This window comes from Miscanthus floridulus, chromosome 1 (genome assembly GCF_019320115.1).
Source record: "Miscanthus floridulus cultivar M001 chromosome 1, ASM1932011v1, whole genome shotgun sequence".
Taxonomy (NCBI): Eukaryota; Viridiplantae; Streptophyta; class Magnoliopsida; order Poales; family Poaceae; genus Miscanthus; species Miscanthus floridulus.
This window is the reverse complement of record NC_089580.1, coordinates 27305711-27315745: the sequence shown is the minus strand read 5'-3', so window position 1 is coordinate 27315745 and position 10035 is coordinate 27305711. Positions and strand designations below refer to the sequence as shown.

The 10035-nt window shown below is 45.2% G+C and overlaps 1 non-coding gene across 1 annotated transcript; it reads left to right on the top strand.

The window, feature by feature from the left end:
* Positions 1 to 6688: 6688 nt before the first annotated feature.
* On the top strand, positions 6689 to 6791 carry LOC136511286 (small nucleolar RNA R71). Its single transcript, XR_010772675.1, has one exon. It is a non-coding gene; the product is annotated as a small nucleolar RNA R71 (small nucleolar RNA).
* Positions 6792 to 10035: the final 3244 nt, after the last annotated feature.

The following is a 10035-nucleotide window of genomic DNA, read 5'->3' as shown; positions in this document are numbered from 1 at the left end:
TCCACTGTCAACGCGCAGTCAGGGTCCATCGGACCGGAGTACAGCCACATCAGCCATGTTCATTCCACCAACAGGTTGAGCCAATGGTGGAAGAAGGTGTGGAACACCTGCACCCCATCAAGGCCATGCCGCAACAGCTTCTGGAGCTCTGCCCTAATGATCTCTAGCTTGTTCTACCGGCTGGAGGGGCCCCATGACCAGCTCTCCCGCCTCTCTGGTCTCCTTTTGGTGAAGGGCAGGAACGGTGCCTCCACCGGGTTGCTTATGTAGAACCACTCCCCATGCCACCCCTATTGGAGTCGCAGGGGGTGTACACGGGGTAGGACCCCGATGACCTTGGCTTCTGCAACAAAGCCACCAACCAGCGTGGTCCTGGCCAGCTTCCCCTCTGACAAAGCCCACCTGGTGAAGATCCGCCAAAAGAAATCCACGTGCGGCTCCATCCCAAGGAAGGCCTCATAGACCGTGATGAAGCCATCGACGTGCAGCACCCGTCAGTTGAGTGCTTCAGCTCTCGGCCCCAACTCATTGAGGAGCCACGCAGGAACCCAGTGCGTGGGTACCCTAGCCCATGCTCATGAAATGTGAGGAAGGAGACGACCTCACCGGCCCAAGGTCGCGGGAAAGCCTCCCTCGCTGAAGCCCTCTAGTGCGCCACCTCCTTCGGTGGTGGCAGCCCCTTCTCGGTGAAGGCGGCCAGCACCATCTCATCCATATTAGATGGCCTCTAGCTCGACATCTCGCTTCAAACTCGCAAACAAATCTATGAGTTCTCCTCCCCCTCGCTCTACCCTGTTTCTCCTAGAACCACCGTGACACACGAATGCGCTTGGCGAGAAGGAAGAAGGAGGAGAGACGACAGTTGGGGAATATACGAAGGAATGGAACAAAAAACCCTCTCCCTTCCCCTATTTAAGGAGGAGGTGTAGCAATTGGGGAAAGGCGAAGGATTGGGGCAAAAAACCCTCTCCCTTCCCCATTCAATGTGGATGGGAAGCGGTGGGATGTGTCCTGACTGATGCGATGTGCCCTACCCGACGAGATGACGCCTGGTTAGACGGGACGTGGCCTAGGCATGACCCACCACTACCACATGCCAAGCATGAGAAACAAGGTGCAAACGCATGCAGGTGGCCCTCCACCTTCTCAGGCAAGACTTAGAAGGGCCCAACAATGGGATCTCTGTCCAGGAGAGACCAACGGGCTTCCTGAGTCGATTAGATGGCTTAGTCAAATGTCGAGAGACAGGTAAGGAGTAAAGGGACACCCCATGTGGGCCACACCGACTCCATCATGAACGATGAACGCAGATCCCATTCGGACATATCCGATAAAAACTCCTCAAGCCTGTCACTCGAGTCGACAAGGTAACTCTACCAATCCATCTTACTTTATTTTTTTTCTGATGCATGATCATTCATTCATCCATTTGCATACATGCATTCTTACATTCATTCATTCATCCCATACATCCAAAGCATTGCATATGCAGTTAAATGCACCACAATGCTCCGTGTTGCGTCACAAAGCAGAAGTTGCCTCATTCAACATGAGCAACGACCAACCGGGGTTTGAAGGCCGGCCCATGAAGGGCTCGAGGCCACCTCACGTCAAATAGAGCTAGGGGAGAAAATGCAGATGAGCCCTAGCAGCCCTCGCCCACTCTGTTCTGAAGCAAATAGGGTTATCTCAACCTTCTCGTTCGATCCTAACCTCGAGCCATGGTCATAGAATCTCCATCGAGGGGACGCCAGTGGGCCACTTGAGTCAGTCTCTGGAATGACCTAGGCATTTGCTGGGATGTGGGTTAAGGAGTGGTGGAATGCCACATGAGGGCTATGCCAACCCCATCATGAACCATGGACCCAGATTCCACTCAAACATGCCCGTTAGCGAGCTCACCGAGCACGTCACTCGAGTCATTGAGGCAAGCAACATTAGCTTAGCCCCTCCGGTTGTGGAAACCATGGATGGGGTAACACATGGAACTAGACCAACCCCTACTGAGCCCAATGGGGCTTAGGGGCTCAGGTCGTCTGACACCAACTTAGGAAATCAATCGACCGCGCAAGTCACGGGCAGAACAAACACGAGCAAACACCCTGAGTGATGGTCTATGGCCCCAGGAAAAGAGTACCAAGTTGCTTAGCCTCCAACTGACTAATCAGTTGGACATAGGCTCGGGGGCTACACCCATGGGTATGCTCACGCGCACCCGCTGTCAAAACAAAAATCCCCCCACTGGCAAAATAAAAAAAACCTAGATGATTCTACCTGAATCACCCAGGGGCTTAGGGCTACACCCGTGGGTGAGCTCGCACGCACCCGCCGCCAAGATGAAAAATCCCCTAGACAATTCTACTCAAATCGCCCAGGGACTCGGGGGCTCCTGTCGGGTTCATAAACCTTGGGTCCCTCATGGACCTGCTTCCCAGCAAAAGCTCGGCCCAGTAGATGATGTTGCGAATGATGCATAACTCCTGGGCTGGCCCAAAAACCTAAACGATAAGTTAGAAGGGCGATCCAGTCTCTGAACGGAAGGCCTGGCCAAAGAGGACCGATGCTCGCTTCTGACTCTAGCCTACCTCTCTGACCAGAAGGCCTGGCCGAGAAGGGACGACGCTCACCTCTGACTCCGACCCACCTCTCCAACCGGAAGCCTTGGCCGAGGAGGACCAACGCTTTCCCCCGACTCTGGCCCGTCTCTCTAACCGAAAGGCCTAGCCGAGGAGGACCGATGCTCGCCTTTGACTCTAGCCCGCCTCTCCAACCAGAAGGCCTGGCCAAGGAGGGACGATGCTCGCCTCAAACTCTGACTTGCCTCTCCAATCAGGAGTACACCAAACCTCTGCTTATAGCTCTTCTCCGATCGGAAGGCTAGAGCCGAACGACCGACCGGGGACACCCGCTTGGTGAAGACCCAGGAAACGGATAGAGCAAGTAAGGTTGGGCGCTCTAGTCAACCGCAATATCAAGGACCGTATCCTACACACCTGTAGGATAGTACTGTTAGATCATGTGAGAAGGGTACTTTATAACCTTTTAGACATGTCAGAACACCAACAGTGTTGTGGGCACTGAGACCTACAGTATGGTAGGTGCCGACATTGGCCATACTAGAAGAACGTGGTGGAACCGACCACATGCATCTGAGCGACAACAGCGTTGTGGGCGCCGACAAACCACCTTATACCCAATGGCATGGGCAACAAGACTAGGTAGCATACACACTCTCTTTTTTCTCTCACACACTCTCTCTCTTGTAAAGCCATCCCCTTCATCTATAAAAGGGGATGCGCTCTCTCTAAAAAGATGATCGATTCAGATCGATTCGAACACCCAATGAATGATTCCAACAAACAACAGACGTTCAAACACTTAGCGCATGTTAGAGCTCCCATCACTCTCGGCCCTTCGGTTCAGAGTCCGATCGGACCTCTGATACCCCCCATCTTACTCTCTCTCGTTTGTAACCCCACAGCAAACTTCGAGCACCTGGGCTCAGGAATAAAGTCACCAACCGACTAGAACTGGATATAGGGCACGTTGCCTGAACCAGTATAAACCCTATGTCATTGAGTGCTAGGCCACATCCGATCATAACATATGGCAAAACTACAAATATTTACGTGTTGGTCACTTTTCGCACCGACAAATACTATCTCTTGAGTTGAACATGTTAGCACTTAGGAATTCACCATCAGTCTTAGCAATGTGGGACTTATAGCTTTCACCTTGACACAAATAATTGCAAGAGTGTGTAGCTAGATAGATACTTTTTGTCTACTTTGGTTTATCTCAAACTTCCTAGAGGTTTTTCATATATTTTGAAAAGAAAACTTACCTAAGTTCCTCAGATGGTACACTCAAGCCACTCAATGGTTTTTGAAATCTCACCAAGGCCATGATTCTTAGCCTTAATTTCTATCCTAAAGCTTATGTAGAGCTCAAGGTAGGGGATAAAAGCATAGCCTACTTGAATTGAATATATTGCTAAGTCAAACACTTGGATCACAAGGAGCAACAAATCATACTAATTGGTCAAGATGTGCATGTGTGTGGTATATTTGGTAGAAGTGGTACTCCTTTAAGAAGTTTCCCTTCTCTAGCTTCTTTTTGAGAGGGCATGGCTACTTTTCTTTTTCTCACTATATCTCTTTTTTTTTAACACTAGAGCTTTTTGCTCTTTTATTCTCTCACCTTTTTCTGTAGCCCATGCCTCTCTTTTTGTGTAAGATAGCTAGAGAGGTAACTTTGATTCTCATAGAGCAATAATGAATGGAAAGCATATGTGGTTGCGTATTTCTAGTGTAGGAATAGCATAAGTATGTGGGTGTATGTTATCTTGATCAAAGAGCATGACAAGTTTCTCTACTCAGATCAATAAGGCTTGAAAAAGCTCAAAACAAACAAGCAGCTTTTATAGTGGCTTTATCATGTATGAATGAATATGTATTTGGCTCTGGTAGGAATTTATCACCATTGACGAACTTCTAGCAAGAGAGTTTTAGCATTTTGCAAAACAAAACTCCAGGTTGTTTTTACTATTCCTCATATAGGTTCAAAGATTTACTCTAATCGTGGTTACAACATTTCTCACAAGAGCCTATTCTTGATTCTAGCATTTGCAACCCACGAAAGCATTCAACTTAAGATGAACTCCAAGTTATCATGCTCAAAACTTAAGAAGTATAAGGTTGTATGACAAGCTTTTGCAAAGTATCACAGAGCAACTTTTCATCATCTCCAATTAAATTATCATCATTTTATTAGAGCAGAGTTTCTTTTAAAATAGATTTCAAGGCACTCCTCTCTACATTCTATGATCATGATTATTGACATGTAAAACAAACATGAATGTAAGAGATAGTTTAAGATTTTCATACCTAAGTGGGGAGAGATGTCTCCCCCAAGCTTGCCTTTTGCATAAGTTGGAATGTCTTCTAGCGGCTCTTTTGTTTCTATTTTTTATTGACTAAATACTACTAGAATGTACAAATGACTAAATGACTAAACCTATTACTACTAGATAACTTATTAAGTATGGATACTACTGAATATTTATTTTTATTTATTATTATTATTAAATTTTTATATGCTTTTTAAAAGCAAATCTATTCTGTCATGCATAGCTACTACAGAACTTTATTTATTAATAGAGAGTAGCTAAATGCAACTAACCTATCATGCAATGCAAAACAAATTTATGGGAAATTTAAATATGAGATGCAACTAATGAAATGTGGTAAATAAATACAATAGATAGAGAACTTACCTTTTTGACAGGCTCAAGGTCATTCATCCTTGGGCGAAGGTGTTTCCTCTTGTACCACCTCGGAGGCCTTGTCAGGATCAAGGGATGACAAGTTTGAGGACGGATCTTTCTTTTTACGCCATCTCTTTCTATTCTTCTTCTTCTTGGCTTTGGTTTCTTCACCTTGATTCTCTTCGGATGCTTCTTCTTTTCCTATTTCTCAACAAAGAGGGGTTGTCTAGAGGCAAAAGCAAATATTTCTTTTCTTCTACCAAAGTGGAATTGGATTTGCCCAAAAGCCACATATATGCAAGCATTTGCAGTATTAAGGAAAGGTCGACCAAGGATTAAAGGTGTATCCTCGGCGTTGCCCATGTCTAAGATCATAAAATCTGTAGGAACATAAGCACTCCTAACTTTAACTAATAAATTAGTGGGTACACCCTTAAGATAACGGGTGGATTGATCGACTAATTGTAGGTAAACTAAGGTTGAAGCTAGGGGAGTATAAAATAATCTATCATAAGTTTCTTTAGACATGATGTTAATACTAGACCCTAGATCAGAAATGGCATTATGAAAAGTATGGGGTCCTATGGAGCAAGTAATGATGGGGTTCCTAGGATCACCTTTCTTAATAGGAAATCCCCAACCATTTTCAGAAAAGTCATACCTTGTCGTAACAAGGTTGACTGTCTCCATGGTTCCTTCAGGTTTGCCAGGAATTCTATCTTTTTCATAGGATGGGATAGCAGCAACAATTTGGGCTAATTGGGTTTCTATCATTTTATTGAAACTAAGTTGATTCTTTAAAGCAGAAGAAAACTCATCTAATTTAGCATTTATATTTTCCAACATCTTGTCATGAGCATGTAACTTTTTATTAATGCTATCAGTCATTCTACCATTGCTATAAACAAGATCTTTAAGGAAAGCATAACTATTATTACCTTGATTATTTACGCGAGGAGAAGAGTAATAATTGTTACCACCCTAGTTGTTGGAGCATTGATTCCATCCTTGATGTTGTTGTGGACGAAACCCGTTGTTAGTGTTGATGAAGTTGAGGTCTTCCTGGGTCTCGGGACATGAATTGCTCGAATGTCCAACATCTCCATAGACTTCACAAGTCATGTGGGATTCCATGGTTTTGAGTGTCTCTTGGGCACTCACCTTATCATAATGTTCTACTCGCTTCGCAAGCAGATCCATCTTAGCTGCAAGCATGTCAATTTCTTTAACCGAATGCATACCTCATTTATGGGGTTGGAGTCAATGATCGCTCCATCCTTGGTTGGAAACCATCTTCTCAATCAACATCTTGGCATCTGCAACACTTAGCAAAAAGAATGCTCCACTAGTAGCAGCATCTAAATGTCTCCAATCTAACGGTACTAATCCATGGTAGAAGTTCTAGATCAAAAGCTAGTCTTCCATCATGGTGTGGGCATGCAGAGATGTACTCTTGCATTCATTCCCAAGCTTCAGGAATGGATTCATCTGCTAGTTGTTGAAAACTAGAGATCTTATTGCGAAGAGCGTTAGTCTTCCCCATAGGAAAAAACTTAACTAGGAAAGAGTTGAAACACTTGCTCCATGTGTCTACAGTATTGTGGTTAGAGTAAAACCATTGCTTTGCCTTTCCTAACAAAGAGAAAGGGAAAAGGCAAAGATGTATAGCCACTTGGTTCACTCCCTTAATGGTGAATGTGCTACAAATCTCTAAAAAGTGTTGGAGGTGACCATTTGCATCCTCGTGGGCTTTCCCACAAAATGGACTAGCTTGAACCATCATAATTAATGATGTCTTAAGCTCAAAGTTAGCTCCCCATTGATAACATTAGGTCTAATGGCTACATTAGCGCCCAAGGGTGCAGAAAAATCACGAATGGACTTATCGCCCATGATTGTATAGGGTAGTGATAGGATATGAGGAAAAAAAGAATAAACTACTTTGGATAACTAAAAGACTAGTTAGCAAGACTAGCAATATAAATCTGAGGCCAGTTGCCTTCCCTGGCAACGGCACTAGAAATGCTTATTGATACTTCTTAACAACTACTGGAGGAATTCCGCAAGCACACAGAACTATCGCATAGCACTTTGCTCGGTGAGTACCGAGTGTCGAATTCATATTTTTCCCATAGGAAGGCAGAATGCTAGAATTTATATTTACTGGTAGATTGCTAAGGGAAGCCTAAGTGTATCCTAGGTAGGTAACGATAATGAGTGGAAGTTGAATGTGGACTACCTAAACTAAACTACTAAACAAGCTACACTAAAGATAGCTAGGTGGGAGAGCGAGCGATTTATCTTTTAGTACATAAGGGTAAGCTAATAACTATGAGAAATGTGCTAGTACTTTAGGGCATAGCCTGCCTACCAACTAGGAGAGTTAAATAGACAAGGTCTGCCATAAGCCCTATGATTTAATAACTAGACCTATCATGGTGAAATACAGAGGATGGACAAGTCTATCACCACTTGTCACCTACTACAATCTATCTAGGGCTAGACGGCGCTGCCAAGTGGGCCCATGGCATCCTATCATGTCCACTTGTTCCATGTGTCCATATTTGTCACCTTTTTGGGTGGAATGTTGATGGTCAAATAGGTGTTAGTGACTGTCAACAACGTCCGCTGGCTCATTGGCCTTTGGAGCTAGCTTCTAGGCCTTGCTCGGCTGGCCAAGGGTGCCGTGGATGCAGCCACTAATGGTGGCACAGTCTTTGAGGAGATGCTTCACCTGCCCCCCATGGAATAGGTAGAAGGCCTTGAGTCCCTTCTCAAAGTGCTCGGGGCACACACCACGCCTGCGGGGCTGAGGCCTAGCGGTGCGGTCAACCGCGGCCACCATCTCCTCCCAGCTCCCTATGGTGCTTCTGGTTCTTGTTCCTCTTGTCGCGGTGATGCTGGGAAGAAGCAGGGTCGTCGCCACCGTCCACTACAAGAAATCATTCTTTTTATGACAAAATTCCTTATGAGTGGGCTAGTTTTTGTCATATAATGTACCATAATATGATGACAATTTCAGTGGCATCATAAATTCAGGAGACCTAGATCTATTTATGATGGCACTCTTTATTTTGTTACATAAAGGTACCAAGTATCGTCACAAAATGTCAGGCACCAGGAGCCAGTCGTCTGCTGCATTTTTATGACGATATGAGCTGGTTTTATGTGACCTTTCCATAGCGTCATTGTTTGTTAATTCAAAAAAGATGGCCCCAACGTCAATATACACATAACAGACCCTCTCTGTTGACCATTTCAATTAATTCCCCATTTCCCCAACACACTATTGCAGGTGGTGTCTGGGTGGAGCGCGGCGGGCGACGTGTGGGCAGGGAGCGTGGCGGGCAGCGTGTGGGCAGGGAGCAGCGTCTGGGCATAGCGCGACTGCCGTAGCACGACGGGTAGTGGGGGCAGGTAGTGTCTCGGTGTCTCGATAGTGGTAGCTCCCCATCTCCCTACCTCACGACGCAGCGGCCTCTTGGTAGAGCCAGCGTGCAGATCCAGTGCAAGGCCACCCGGTGGAGCGTGGATTTTCGGTGACCGGCGACGACTCCATCTCGTTGGCCGACATCATGCTCCTAGTCCCTAGGTGCGCCATTGTGGTAGTGCCACCCTCATCCTCCTCCCCTTTCCCCCTTTTGTTGCCTATGTGTGAGGCCTAATCAATCCCCGCTCCCTCAGGCTCATGTCATAGGCGTTGTCATCTACTGCTCGCACTCGGCGCTCAACCATAGCTAGGGTGAACCAGCATCCCTTGTTGTTGTTGCTGCAGCACCTCCACCCACTGTTGTCGAGCTACAAGCACCAATTGATGATGTGACCGGGTTGCCACTGATAATGTGCCCAGATTGCAAGGACATGAGGGTGTTTGCTACCACTACCACGCAGTCTGAGTATAACGTTGGAAGGAGTTTTTTGAAGTGCTCTAGGAAGAAATATCGAAATGGCAGTGTAGTGGTTCAATTTGCATTGCCCAAATTTCATTTTTGTTTGAATGGACATCCCTGAGAATGGTAGTGTTTGTAGCATTCAGTGGCTGCACTATTGATGTCAAATTGCCTGTTGTTGTAATTTGGATGCAGGGGACATGTTCTAGGTATTGGTTCGAGGAAGAATATGTGGTGTACCTTCAAGATAATGGTTATCTATTGCTAGCTTCCTCAACCATTATAGCAGCTTCGACAACAGATGTTCCTAAGCTAGTGGACAAAATTGATAGCATAGAGGAGAATCTGAACAAGGTGAAGGAAATGGTTGTTAAGAACAGGGAAGGCATGTGAAGCTGCATTTGTCTTGTGTGTGGGTGTCTAAATGTAACATTCTTGGTGTTGGCCATCTTGTTGGTTGTAGCTGTAGTGTTGAAGCAAGCAAATGTTGTTGAAATATTGTATGTGATATATTGTATTGAACCTATGTCTTTTGTGTGACATGGTGTATTGAACCTGTTATCCATGATGTATTTGCAGTTGGTATGAAATATGTGCCTGAGTGCTGTTGGAATTAAACATCCCTTTTGCTTTGATGTGTAACCTGTGTGTGATCAAATTTTGGCAGCATGTATGTAACTTCAGTATAGCCTTGAATTTTTGTAGCAACTCAATGGATTCTGGGTAGCATATAACATATCCATGATATTTTGGCATCATATAGCCTGTAACTTCCAATAGGTTACATGTGCCCAGAATAGAATCAAGTCTCCATTGAAACATAATCATTGTATATAAGGTCTTACAATTTCATAGTTCAGATACAAATTTCAGTAGCAT